We start from the raw sequence: 14394 nt of genomic DNA, 5'->3' as shown, positions 1-14394 counted from the left end.
ACGCTCAGAGTATGGATGGACAGATGGGAGGGAGGCTTTAGGATGAAACGTAAGCTCTTGAACGGTGAGGGCAGTGTTTCTCAAATGATGACGAAAGGCCATCTGCATCAGCATCACTTGGAGAACTTGATTAAAAAAAAAAAAAAAATACAAAAAACCCCTGGTCCCAAGCTCAATCTTACCAAATCAGATTCTATGAGAGTGGGACCCAGGAATCTGAACTTTTTAAAAACAAACTTCCCAGGTGATCCTGATGCACACAAGTCTGAGGACCAGAGACCAGTGACCTAGCTCATTTTTTGCTTCATTGCTGTCTACCCCATTCAGAGGAAAATGTGTTTACATGACCATTTACATGTCTTTGCTTTTGTAGGGGGATACAATCACAACAAGGGTCTTGTGTTCTGATGGATTTGGCAACTTGGGGATGAGGCAGTGATATCATTAAGGTTTATGATTTTATACATATAAGCTGCAGGTCTTTCATTCTTTCAAAATTCAGCCAACAAACATTTAGACATTTATTGACCACCTACTATGTTGCAGGCATTGTGCTAAGCTCTATGAGTACCAAGAAGTACAAAAGAATCCCTACCCTCAAGTAGATCACAGCCTGGCAATTCTCTCCATTTCACAGATGACACAGAACTGTGGTTCAGAGATGTTAAGTAACTTACAAAGATAGGCTGCCGATAAGTGACAAAAGTGGACCTTGAATCTTAACCTCTGACTCCTAGTCCAGTGCTCTCTTGAGTCCATTTTCTATCTTTTTAGTTGTAATGATGCCATTTGCTTAAAAAACAGACTTAACCTGGGACATGCTGAGAAGATGAAGAATCACACCCAGCATGTCTTTAACACCCTTGTGTGAGTGTTGCAGCCATCTCTGCCATCATTTGGAAATTATTCTGACTATGCAAGTGTCTTACTATAATCATGTTCAACCCTTCTGGCTTTCTTGAACTGTAGGATTCTTTAAAATGAGGTTCTTTGTAAACTTTCATAAGTAAGCTCCCTTAAAAAAGGAAGTCACAATAAACAATGTCAAATACATACCGCAGAGATGTTGAATAAGAGGAAATCAAGATGAGGCCATTGAATGTGGGAATTAGGAGGCCATTAGTGACCTTGGAATGAGCAGTTCCCATCTAGTGGTGTGGACAGAGGCCAGAGGCTGGAGAATGAAAGGGAGCCGTAGAAGGAGGAGGAAAGTCGTGCCAAGTTCAATCAGGTCACCAAGATGAATGGGGGCAGGTAAATGGTGAGAACCGGGGTACGCAGCAAAACTGGGCCAAAGAAACAGAAAACTTGAGTGCGAGGAGTAGTGGGTTAGAGCTAGAGTTGGGTTATTTCCAGAGGTGTAGACCAACACCCAGGGGCAGGTGTATATGCTTGCCCAAGGGACAGGCCAAAGTACACAGGGTGGGACTGCATAGTGCCTCTGATATGGGCCACTCTTTCTAGAACTGGTCTGTGATTAGTATTTGCATTTGTGCCTCAGAAGACCTCTTATTTCTGTATCTCTGGCATCATTTTGGCCAATATTCACTACTAGAACAGGCTACGGGATACATCTATTTATGGAGCTTTTGCTTTACAACAAATCACCCTGAAACTTAGTGGTTTAAAGCAACAGCCATTTATTTAGCTCACAATTCTATGGATTGGATGAACACAGCTGGGCTCACACATGTGTCGATGGTCAGTCCCTGGTCAGCCTGGAGCCTTGCTCTGGAGTTTGGCTGAGTGTTGGATGAAGCAATGGAGGTCACTGGGCCACATATGCCTCATTATCCATCAGGCTAGCCTGGGCTTGTTCACCTGGTGGGAGGATTCCAAGAAAAAGAGTGCAAGGTCTCTTGAGGCCTGGGTTTGTAACTGGTACAATGTTACTTCCGGCTGCATTCTCTCGGACAAATCAAGTTATGAGGCCAGCCTAGACTCAAGGGATTTAGAAATAGACATTTGGTGGGACAACTGCAAAATCACAGGGAGGAGAGTAATTGGGGCCATTTTGGTAAACAATCTACCCAGTCTCCCATCTGCTTCTGGAAGGAGGCAGAGCCCAACATATTGGAGTGTAACTCACACTTTGTAGTTTGCAAGGAGCATCAGCACCTGTTCCTGAGGGACAAGGTCAGTCCAGTACCTGCTGAGTGAATCAGTGTAGCACAGTGATCATACCCCCACCCCTTGGTCTGAGGCCTGGAGAGCAGGCTTCTTGGTTCTGATTACCTCAGACACACTCTGTGGTCCTTTGAGCTTGAAATCCTTTCAGTAATTACTTGCTACCCAAGGGAACCTGTCTGGGGGGAATGTATAATGCTAGCAGAAATGAACAATACAAAGAGAGGCTATCAAACCCCATGACTTCTGGGAATGTCCAACACTAAAATGTCAACACAGCTCCCTGACGCTCCTTCTTAGGAGGTGACCCAGAGTCCTACAAAACCGAGGTAATTAAGCAGTAAATTCCCTAGGTGATGACCTTGGCAAACCTTAATATGTCCAGAATCTTGCCTTCCACCTCCACTGTCACTGTGCCCATGGGAGCTGCCTTTAGGATTTCTTTGTAGTTGAACAAAGCTGGTGACGGTTCTGATGTGCTCAATGAACCTTTCTATGGGATGGCCCTTGAATACCAAACACGCTGCTCCCTCTCCATGCCGCATGCAGCCACCATTAACATTCCTGTTGTGTCTTTTGTTCGAATTACAAACTAATTACAGAATGCATAATTAAGTGCATCATCTTTCAAATGCTGAAAAAAAACGGTCAAACATTCCACCCTTTAAGCTTGATCTTACTACTGGTAATTAGCAACATGATTCACTCTGCAATGACGGTGGGGGAGGGAGGTGCTTGGAAACACACTTTTCAAGCATAATAAAATGTTGACAGTGCAGGACAGGTTTTATCTATTATTATTTTTTTCCCCCATATAAACAGAGTTGATTGGAAACCCCTTTCTTCTCAGCCTTTGTGAGTTGTTAGTTCTCATTGGGCTGGTGGAATATATCCTCCCCTTACTGGCTGAGAAAACCCTGGTGGCATAGTGGTTAAGTTCTATGGCTGCTAACCAAGAGGTCCGCAGTTCGAATCCACCAGGCACTCCTTGGAAACTCTATCAGGCAGTCTTACTCTGTCCTATAGGGTCACTATGAGTCAGAATTGACTTGACAGCAGTGGGTTTGGTTTTGGTTTCAGTTTTGGTTACTGGCTGAGGTCAGACTAATCGGTCTATGAGATATAAGATAACACCTACTAACGCTCATGCAGTACTTTACATTTAGTGAAACTCATTTTACCCATATCTCATTTAGTCCTCATGACAAGCCTGCGAGGAAGGCATTACCATCCCCTTTTTATAGTTAAGAATCCTGAGGCTCAAAGAGTTTATGTGACTCACTGAGTCATACAGTTAGCAAGGCTGAATAGGACCTTTGGCCTGGATGGATATGTTTCTAGAATCCCATGCACTCCCTCCTACGACATGGTGCGAGATGGGATGTCAACTGTATAAATTCTATTTGAAGCATGCCTTCGGATGCCCCATTTCATCTCTAGAATCCTCCTGTGTCTGATACAATCAGTACTGACTTTTGTGACACTAGATGATTGTCATGCATGATCCAGAGACAAAGAGTCAAGGCAGCACAAGGCAGACAAGCGAATTCATTCATTAAATGTTATATATATAACAGTTCTAAATGCTGAGATTTGATCATGGGGTCAGGTCTTGTCATAAGATGATTTTCCTTTAAAATGGTGTGGAAAGTATAGAGACTGTAGACATGAGGCTGCTTCCAAGTGATAACGCTTATTAACCCTGCAAATAGTTACCGCCTCCTACACACACACACACGCTCCTCACCTCCCATTTTATTACTTTGTCTTTTTCTCCATTGGATTGTACAGTTGTTCCATATTTAAATCTGAAACCAGAAAATACATGTGCATTTGATATATAAATCACCTGACATTCCCTTATTTCTTGGTTCTGGAAAATGAGATCTAGGAAATCCTTGTTGGCATTTCCAGAAACTGCTTACAATCTCTATAGTAGAAATTCTAGAGACCCACCTAAATTTTATTAACCTGACATCCAACTGATATACATTGCTGTTGAGTCGATTCTAACTCACAGTAACCCTATAGGACAGAGTAGAACTGCCTCCATAGGATTTCCAAGGAGCAGCTGGTGGATTTGAACTGCCAACCTTTTGGTTAGCAGCAATAGCTCTTAACCACTGCACCACTGGGGCTCCATCCAACCAACAGCATTTCTTTGCCTGAGAGTTTCTCTAGCTACCAGCACGTACTTTTTCATTGGGAAAGCTGACAGTGTTAAGGAGTTAACATCCCCTGAGAGCAACCTTCAACCAATGACTGATAAACACTGCAGCTCTGTCACCCCTCTGGGCAGGATAACTTCAAGGCATGTGGCTTCCAGATTTTCTTCAGTGAGACCGAGCTTGATAATCCAAGAGCTGGCTTGATAATGCACTCTTTATAGGCTGCCTTCCTTTACCCTGTCTCACTCCCCACACTCCTACTGGTGTTGCCATCATCTCCTAGATAAACTACTTGTACTCAATTCTTTGTTTCAGGGTCTGCTTCTGAGGGAATCCAAACCAAGACACCTTTGTACTCAATCATTAGAAGCACTGTTACCAAGTCAAGTGATTGCTGACTTCCAATTCTTTGCCAAATACCATATGTCAACAACAGGATTTCCCAAGTAAGTTCTCCAAACCTACACCATGTTGAATGGTTCTCTGGTCCAATAATATGGGAAAATACTGCATGCTACATCTCCGACATAACATTTGCATATTAAAGGTTCTGAGAGGTCTCATAATAAAGAAATAAGCTTACTTTGTTTATTTTAGCATTTCTTAAACTTTTTGAGTAAATAACTCATTTTGATTGTTATAAAAAAAATATATATATAACACAACATTTACCAGTTCAGCATTTTTCATGTGTACAATTTAGTGATATTGATTACATTAATCATGTTGTGCAACCATTACCAATAATTGTTGCTAAATTTTCCATCACCATAAACAGAGACTCACTGCTTTCCATACAACTATTCTCCATTTCCCCCTTCCTCTCATCCTTAGTAACCACTAATAAAACTTTGATCTCTATATATTTGCATATTCTAGGTATTTCATATAAGCCAGATCATACAGTATTTGTTGTTTTGTGATTGACTTATCTCACTCAGCATAGTTTTTAAGGTTCATCCATGTAGCATGTATCAGGTCTTCATTTCTCTTTTTGACTATGTAATATTTCATTGTATGTATGTATTATGTTTTGTTTATCCATTCATCTCTTGATGGATGTTTGAGTTTTTTCCACCTTCTGGCTATTGCGGATAGTGCGGCCATGAACGTTGGTGTACATGTGTCTGTGTTGCTGCTTTCAAGTCTCTTGGGTGTATACCTAGGAGTAGAATTGCTGGATCATATGGTAATTCTATCTTTAACTTCTTGAGGAACCACCGAACTGTTTTCCACAGCAGCTGTACCATTTTACATTCCCCTCAGCAATGGATAAAAGTTCTCCATAAGAAAAAACAAACAAAGCAAACAAAAATGAATAAATTAGCCATATTATTATAGTAGAAAATTTTCCTAAGCTAAAGAAAAACCTTAGTTTACAGATAGAAAAAGTTAATCAAATTCCAGACCAAATCAATGAAAAAAAATCCTGGCAAATTTTTAATTTTAGAAATAATGTTTTTCAAGCATCTATTTAGAAAATGGCCCCTTGGAACTTTCTTAAGTGTCTATACAACGTTAAGCGACAGAATAGAAATGAACCATGTCTGTACAATTTGAAGGGAAAATTTCTATGCTCTAGGAGTTTGTGTGCAGTTAAGCTCTCGTTTATGTGTAAAGAAAAGAGTCAATGAACATGCAAGTACTCTAATAACAACACGTGTATCCTCCTTTAAAAATATTTCGGGACATACTTCCTCTTTTGTTCTGATGCTCATTTTCAAGAGACACATTGGGCTCACATTACTCATCTTTTTAAGTAGGCATCTAAAGACCTTCTAGAAGTTTATCTTTAGTTCTAGTTTCAAGCTAGAGTGGCCAGAACTTCAAATTTGTTGCTATTCCCAAACCTTTCACATTTTTTTCAGTACTGGAACAAAAACCTGTTGGTAAGGTAAAGAACGGACTCGTCCTGTGCTTTTCAAAACTATAATGTGTATACGATTTACTTGGGGATCATGTTAAAATGTAGATTCTTACTCAGTAATTTTGGGGCCCAAGATTTTGCATATTATAACAAGCTCTCACATGATGCTTATGCCGTGGCCCGTAGACCACACTTTGAGTAGCAAAGGTATACATTTTTTCCACCAGAGCTTCAGTCTAAGGTCTCTTTTTTTCCTCAGTCTTTACAAATAAGGATGGGAAAAGGTCTCTTGGCTTGGAACACACAAAATCTTTGTGATTAGGTTTTACTTCTTAAAATATTCCCTGCTTCTTTGCACTCAAGAGAACTGTTGAAAAGCATGTCTCTTCTTATTTTATTTCTTTAATGGAAACTGAATTTAGAGCAGCATACAATAAGCTCCATGGCGGCAGGTCTGCATTGTCTGTCTTTTTCACACTCTATCCTCAGTGCTTTGCTCAATTTCTGGCTTATGGTATGGGTTTAATAAATATGTTTTGAATGAATAAATGGTTTACCATATTTTTTTACACAAATAACACGCACCTTCTATGTTTGCCAAACACACTTCCCCCCTGCGAGGTATTTTTGTAAGTGCACTATGCTAATTTTTTTTACAGCAACATGTAAAAAAATTGGCATAGTGGCACTTATGAAAATATCTTGGGGGAGCAGGGTACAGTTGGCAAGCAACTATAGAAGGCACGCGTTATTTGTGTAAAAATATAGTACAAGGAAGGGAACTAACTTGTTGAGCACTGATTCTGTACTATGTGCTGTGCTTGGCACTTTACAGGCACTGTAAAATTCAATCTTAATATTTACCTCACAGAATTGTTACAAACATTGTAGAAAGTAGGAAACATACACTCTGTAAAGTTGAATTACTTGCTAAAGTCTCATAGCTAGGAAGTGGCAGAGTTAGGGTTCAAACCCTGGTCTTTCTGATTCCAAATTATTTTTTTCCACTATATGAAGCTGATACTCAATAATTTGTGATTCTTTCCTTCCCCTACCTCCTTCTTTTCCTCCTTCTCTCCCCTTTCTATCCCTCCTCCTCCCTCCTTCCCTTCGTTCCTTGCTTCCAACCAACCGACCAACCAACCAACCCACATTTGTTGAGCACATATTCTACCCCAGGGATCAGCAAACCTCTTCTAAATGGCCAGAGAATAAATAGCTTACTACTCAATGCCGCCATTGTAATGCAAAAGCAGCCATAGACATGACTAAACAGATGGATGTGACTGTATTCCAATAATACTTTATTTAAAAATGCAGGCAGCAGTTCATATTTGACCCACAGGTCATAGCTTGCTTACCCCTGTTCTACAACAGGCACTTTACTTGAAGTTGGGCACATGTAGGGCGCTATGGGGACACACAGGAGTGGCATCGAATGGATTCATATGCATGTGTGGGTGGCTAGGGAGGGGGTGAAGCAAGGTCTCCTGGAGGAAGTGATTTCTAAGACAAAAATTGCTCCATCTAGATTGCTTTAAAAATGACTATCCCTCAAAACAGACAATTTATACAACAACCTCCACAAAAATTTAAATAGCAAAATAGACCACTTTTATAATGGGGGCTTTTCCAGTGTTTCCGTACCTTAGCACAGAGGCAGCCACCTGTGCCACAATATTTAAAGTCTCTTGGAAAAAGGTAACAAGTCCAGATAACTTTGTTTCACACCTCCTCCTTGCCTTCTTTGGACACCTTGGCTAACCTGCTTGCTCTTGCAACTCTTCATTTTGTCCATTTATATAAGTGACGGTAAGTACCTGATCCATTTGCTCATTGTTACAGCTTCGTAAAGATAAAATCAAACATGCTTACAGTTTGTTTTGAGCTTACCGTGGACAGGTGTTGTGTGAAGACATTGGGGCATATGATTCACTTTAGACAGTGTAAGGTGTCCTGGTTTTGACGCTCGACTCCATGAGGTTTTGAACATTTTTTTCTTCTACTTTCTGAATTTATTTAATACGTAAGCTCTTATTGGAAGCCCTGGTGGTGTAGTGGTTAAGAGCTATGGCTGCTAACCAAAAGGTTGGCAGTTTGAATCTACCAGGCACTCCTTGGAAACCCTATGGGGCAATTCTACTCTGTCCTATAGGGTTGCTATGAATTGGAATCAACTCGTTGGCAACTTTTTTTTTTTTTTAAATAAATGTTCTTATGTCATATGGCATGTCATAGGAACTGGTGGTTTTAGGGACAAGGAGAGGAGTAGGGCTGTGGTCTCCTCTTTTATACCTTCTTCCTTCCCTGGGTAGGAGGCCTAACATTTTTTTTCTCCACAATTCAATCCATGACATATATATATGCATGCACCCACTATTTTTGTGTTCCAATAAAACTTTATTTACAAAAACAGGTGGCCAGCTGTGTTTGATCTGTGGGCTGTAGTTTGCCAACCCCTGGTTTAGATTCTCAATGTGAGAGGAGGTGGCAGAAAAAGTGATCTTGGTTGAACAGTTGGGGAAGTCTTCGTTATAACCACCTTTCCTTGAGGGTCTACCCTCTGCCAGGTACTCTATCTGTCTCAGATCATTGAATTTTGAAGCACCCAATGTAAATTGCCCAAGGTTACACAATTTAGAAATACAGGCCTAGATTTAACCCCTGATCTTATCGTTGTTGTCTTGTGCCAAGTCAGTCCCAACTCATGGTGACCCCATGTGTTATAGAGTAGAACTGAGTTCAATAGTGTTTTCTTAGCTGTAATCTTTTTTTTTACCATTCAAAAAATTTATACACAAAGTGTTGTGACATTGGTTGCAATCCCTGCATTGTGTCAGTCAGCACTTTCCTTCTTTCTCTTTCAACCCCAGGTTCCCTGTGTCCATTCACCCAGCTTTCCTGTCCCTTCCTACAGAAGGTCTGTTGGAAATTGCAGACCCAAAATGCTAGTTCCTTCAGGTTATACCTTTGCTGGTTCTTTGTGTAGAAGAGAGCTGGCTCAGCTTGACCATGTTCTTTTGTACTCGTTCCCACAGGCCTTCATCCCAGATTGCTGGGAACCTTTTGCCCAGTGGGCAGTCCTCTTGGGAATAGGAGCAAGATGGCTTAATCCTAACCCTACTGCCATGTCCACGTGGTCATTGATGGTTGCACCTCTTTACAGCAACCTGCCTAGTCTAGCAGGGGTTCATGAGCCACTCCAAAGTAAATGAAGCCCCTGGATACAATCTGTTGTCCCTCATCAGTTCACACACTTTCTTCCTCTGCTGATTGTTCTGTGTGGAAGACTCCTTTTTATCTCCAGCTTCCAGCTCCTCTAATTTTGGCAGTCTTCTTATCTACTTCTTTAGTTTCAATCTCCAAAAATTCTCTCTCTGGTTTACAACTCATCACTTGTATCCTGGCTTGGTAACTGACCTATTTACTTTGGTCTTGGAATCCTAATGAGGGCACTGTCCCTGTGGAATATCCTGGTTCAAAGAAGCCCAAGATCTTGGATCTAGTCTCCTCTCTTGGCTTGGGTCTTGGAGGACTAGATCTTATACTGCTAAAGATGTTTTCTTTCTTTATTACCTCCCTGGGCTAAAAAATAGGTTGGTTCCCAAGAGACACGGGAGCTAGACTCTACTCCATCATGCCTCTTGCTGTATTTAAGCCAATCAACAGCTATACAGATGCCCTCAGAGCACGTGTCAACTGGTTCTGGGTCATCTCCTAGCCAGAATCTCTCCGGTAGCTCCAAGTCAAGGGAAGAGGGCTCTCAGGGGAGTGCAGTAAAAAGTGGAAGTGCACGGTTAGGTGTGGTATAAGGCCTAAAGTAAGGCCCCCAATATTATGTGCTGTCGTGACATCCAGTGAAATTGTGAGGGCCTCAAATGTCCTAAATATAAGTTCTCTTCATTTTGCTTCTACAGATAAGGTCTCCTAGCCAAAAAAAATCTCCTTTCAAGGAGACCAGGCACAGTTCCTCTTTGTCCCTGAGTAGTGGGTTTCAATTTCCTGCCAGTGTGTGGAATTATTTAAACAGACCAATCACATTCTCCTACAGGAACCAAGACCAACCCCAAACCCACTGCTGTTGAGTCGCAGGAACCAAGGGGCACCCCAAAGTCTTGATACTCACAGCCCCCGGCTGTTCACTTTGTTCCCAAGTGCAACCCCCATGTGGCCCTGTGTGGTGTTCTCCTCCCCCAGCCTGTGACTTTATGTGACTAATGGACTGCTGCTGATCTCATTTGTCCACGTGGGGTGTCATGTGTTTGGCTATCCCTATATTCCTTGGTGAGAATCTCTCCTTACCAATTGTGTGGATGAAAACCAGTTGCCATCAAGTGGACTTTGACTCATGGCCACCCCATGTGTGTTAGAGTAGATCTGTGTGCCACAGAATTTTCAATGGCTGATTTTTTGGAAGTATATCTCCAGGCCTTTCTTCTGAGGTGCCCCTGGGTGGACTCGAACCATCAACCTTTTGGTTAACAGCTGAGTATGTTAACAATTTGCACCACCCAGGGACTCCAATGGGGTGGATTCCTATTAAAACACTAGGTTCAGCCTTTTCCCAGGAAAATGATTCATCTTTAAGAGGTTCTTGACCCTGATAAGCAGCACATTCTAATTACTATGTCTGGCTTTGTGGTCTGTATCAGAAACTTTTTGGATTAAATTAATTAGTTCACTTATAACAGCGCATGGGATGTAATAAATCCTCAACAAATGCTATCCATTATTGCCCATTGCTTTTATAGTTCCTGATCCTTAATTGAGGCTCAATAAATGATAACTTATACTACTACTAACTCATGCTATGCTGCTTATCCCGAATAGCTTATATGAAATCAAGTGAGAAATTAATCCTGTAGGCTCTTGATGATCTGCAAGGCAAATGGAAAGGGGAAAATTCACGGTAGTAAAAGCTCCATCTGTGATTTTCAAAGAAATATGAGGGAAAAAAGTAGATGTGTAGAAGTATTTTGAGTAATTGACTCCTATGAAAGGTTATGAAATACTTTGCAGGACTAAAAAAATTCATCGTCTTTAACAAAACCTAACATTAGACCTGCTGAGGAATTAATAATTTTTTAATAAAATAAACACTTAAAGTGTCTATATAAGCACTGAATTATTATATGTAGGTAGACATCTTAAGATATGCATTTTAAGATAATTCACACTAATTATTCCTTACACTTTCTTTTTCATTATCTTGTTAGAATAGAGGGAGAAGACTATTTTTGAACTTGGAAGCTATGAAAAAAAAAGTGAGATTCCATTGTTTTTATTATACTCTAATTACAGTAGGGAAAGTCAGTCAGGGGCTAAGAATACAAAAATAACCAGAAATCGGCCTGTTCTCTCCTCTGCCCCCACCTGCCTGGTGGGATCTTGGTTTCTTCCCAAAGGGTTCTAGAAGTTCCTAGAGCCAGTGCCCAGGTACTTCTCAGCCAAGTCCCTGTGGCTCTCTCACTGTACCTGCCTTCAGCCCTTTCCTCTTGTGCTCTCACCTGCTGTTGTGATTTCTTCCGTTCCTGCTGTCCCCACACCCTGCTCTGCCAGTGTCTGATGGACCTGTTGCACTGTCGGTGGTACTGATCTCCGTCCAAAGATGGTGGTCCTTACCTAGTGTGTCCCTTCAGCATAGAGCCTGCTGCTACTAGTGTCCTCTAAGTGGCCCAAGAAGATCATTAAATAGCCATATTTACCTGCAAGTTTATTGCAGCTCTGTTTCCCAATGATTCAGACCTGAGTCTGTGGAAATTGGAGAACAATCTGAGGGAGAACCACAGGCTCTTCCTCACCAACACCTCTACCCTGTGAGCCCAGGCCCCTGCCCTGGGACACATTCCCCTTCCCTCTGCCCGCCTCTCTTCCCAGGGGTCCAGTATCTTTCAGACTTGTCCCAGTAGCCAAAGTCCCAAGATGAATACAACTTGGGATCATTCTCAGATTCCTGCTACACTATTAATGAAGACCAACTGGCAATTGATTTTTAAAATCAAACAGATATGTCTGTATTCTTTGAAGAAGAAATCACCTTACCAAGAGGTGACATAGTTCCTATGTCCTGAAGATCCTTACAATTCCCTGCCAGGAAAACTCCCAAACAGTACTCCTTGGGTTGATTTTATACCAAAAGTGTCCTCATGTGGGTTCTGGAGTTACACCGGTTTTGAATTCTACCTCTGCCATTTATTTAATGAGAACTGGGCAAGGCACTTAACCTATGAAATTTGATTTATTCATCTGTAAAACAGAAAACAAACAAACTATCATTTTAGTTATCTATTTTTTTAGTAGTGCTTTTTTTTTTTTTTTTAGTGCTATAGGGTCGCTATGAGTCGGAATTGACTTGATGGCAGCAGGGAGTTTAGTGCTGCTATAACAGAAATACTATAGGTAGATGCCTTTAAGAAACAGAAATTTATCCTCTCACGGTCTAGGGGCTAGAAGTTCAAATTCAGTGTGCCAGCTCCAGGGAAATCTTTCTCTTTCTGTCAGCTCTGGGGGGAAGGTCCTTGTCATCAATCTTCCCCTGGTCTAGGAGCTTCTCAGAGCAGGGACTCCAAGTACAAGGGACGTGCTCCCTCCTGGCTCTTCTTGCTTGGTGGTAATGAGCTCCCTTTCCTCTCTGCTTGCTTGTCTCTTTTATATCTCAAAAGAGATTGACTCAAGATACAACCAAGTCCTGTAGATTGTGTCTTGCCTTATTAACATAACTGCCTCTAATTGTGCCTTATTAACATCATAGAGATTAGAATTTACAACACATAGGATAATTACATCAGCTTACAAAATGGAGGACGAACACGCAATACCGGGAATCATGGCCTAGCCAAGGTGACGTACATTTTGTGGGGATACAATTCAGTCCATAACAACTACCTTCTTTATGAGTGACTGCGAGCACTAATTGGGGTATATAAAGTACTTAATAGAGAATATGGCTCATAATAAACGTTGCAGTGCCAAGATCCATTTTTAGTTATCATGGTCCTTGGGGTCTTGAAATAACTCAAAAGAAGACAAAATTACATTCTGACCTGATGTATTGCGGGAGATTTTTATTCCTTTTGTCCAGTCAAAGGAACTCAGGAGAGACAGAAAATGGGATACCTCAAGCTTGCCTCAAAGTGTAAAGTTTTGGCCTGAAATTAATAGTCATCACAAGAAATTCCTTTTCCAAGTGCAAGGGGATGGGATGGGATACAGATCTCACTGAGATGCGACAAAAAACAGCTAACTGCCGCAGCATTACCCTGGGAGGAGTTCTTAGAGTTTCCAGGTTTAGCTAACAAAAATACAGAACACTAAGTTAAATTTGAGTTTTAGAAAAACAACAAATAATTTGTTAACGTATTTCCCAAATAATGCATGACTGTCCTGTATTTTAACTCTAACCCTCCCATCTCTCCTTGTGAGGTCCTGGCACCATATGACTTTCAGCTCTGGGCATTTTACCAGACATATTTTTTTTTATTAGTGGTTAAATTCATCTCTCATATCCATGTCAGAAGACTAGCAAACAATTACCCAATTACGGAGTTTGTACATTGTGACAAGGAAAACAAAATCTTCTAAAACTAAATTCTGGAATATGGACTATCATGAGCTTGTTCTGTTTAATAGATGAGGAGATGCTGGCTGGAGGGCTTTTACCTGGCTCAAATCTTGACCACCATCATACATCTTAGTTCTTAACTGGGCAGCCCAGAATATACCTGCCCTTGTGGCTAAAGCCAGTCCAAGGAAAGATTGATGAATAGTGGTAGTTATTAATACTTGCTTCCACATCCCCTGGATCAGATAATCACCTGAAACCATCTGTTCCAGCTTCAAACCAATGGGAAGCCTGGATGGAAATACCCATTAATCACAGCTGAGACTTTTAGGGAGTATGACTGATGGCAATTAGTTGATAATATTTATTTGGGAGGCTGCATTACTCTGCAGTAATTACAGAACCATGAGTAAATCATGCTACCCTCCCCCCTTTCATTAATAATTAGAGCTACAGAGACATTGCAGAAATTGCTACGTTGGCTTAACTGTCTCTCTATGAAGCTACTTTTCCTGGAGAGCTGGAATGTGTTTTGGAGACTGGTCCATCTCAGTGCTGGCATTTTGTCCTCCTCTTTCCAATAGGAACATGACTGTTTGAAGCTTCCCGAAGGTCTTTAAGTGGCAACCTACCTTCCTTCCCATAGTAACAGTTTCTTCTGATGGAGCAGG

The sequence above is a fragment of the Loxodonta africana genome, chromosome 27 (genome assembly GCF_030014295.1).
Source record: "Loxodonta africana isolate mLoxAfr1 chromosome 27, mLoxAfr1.hap2, whole genome shotgun sequence".
Classification (NCBI taxonomy): domain Eukaryota; kingdom Metazoa; phylum Chordata; class Mammalia; order Proboscidea; family Elephantidae; genus Loxodonta; species Loxodonta africana.
This window is presented reverse-complemented; position numbering follows the sequence as displayed.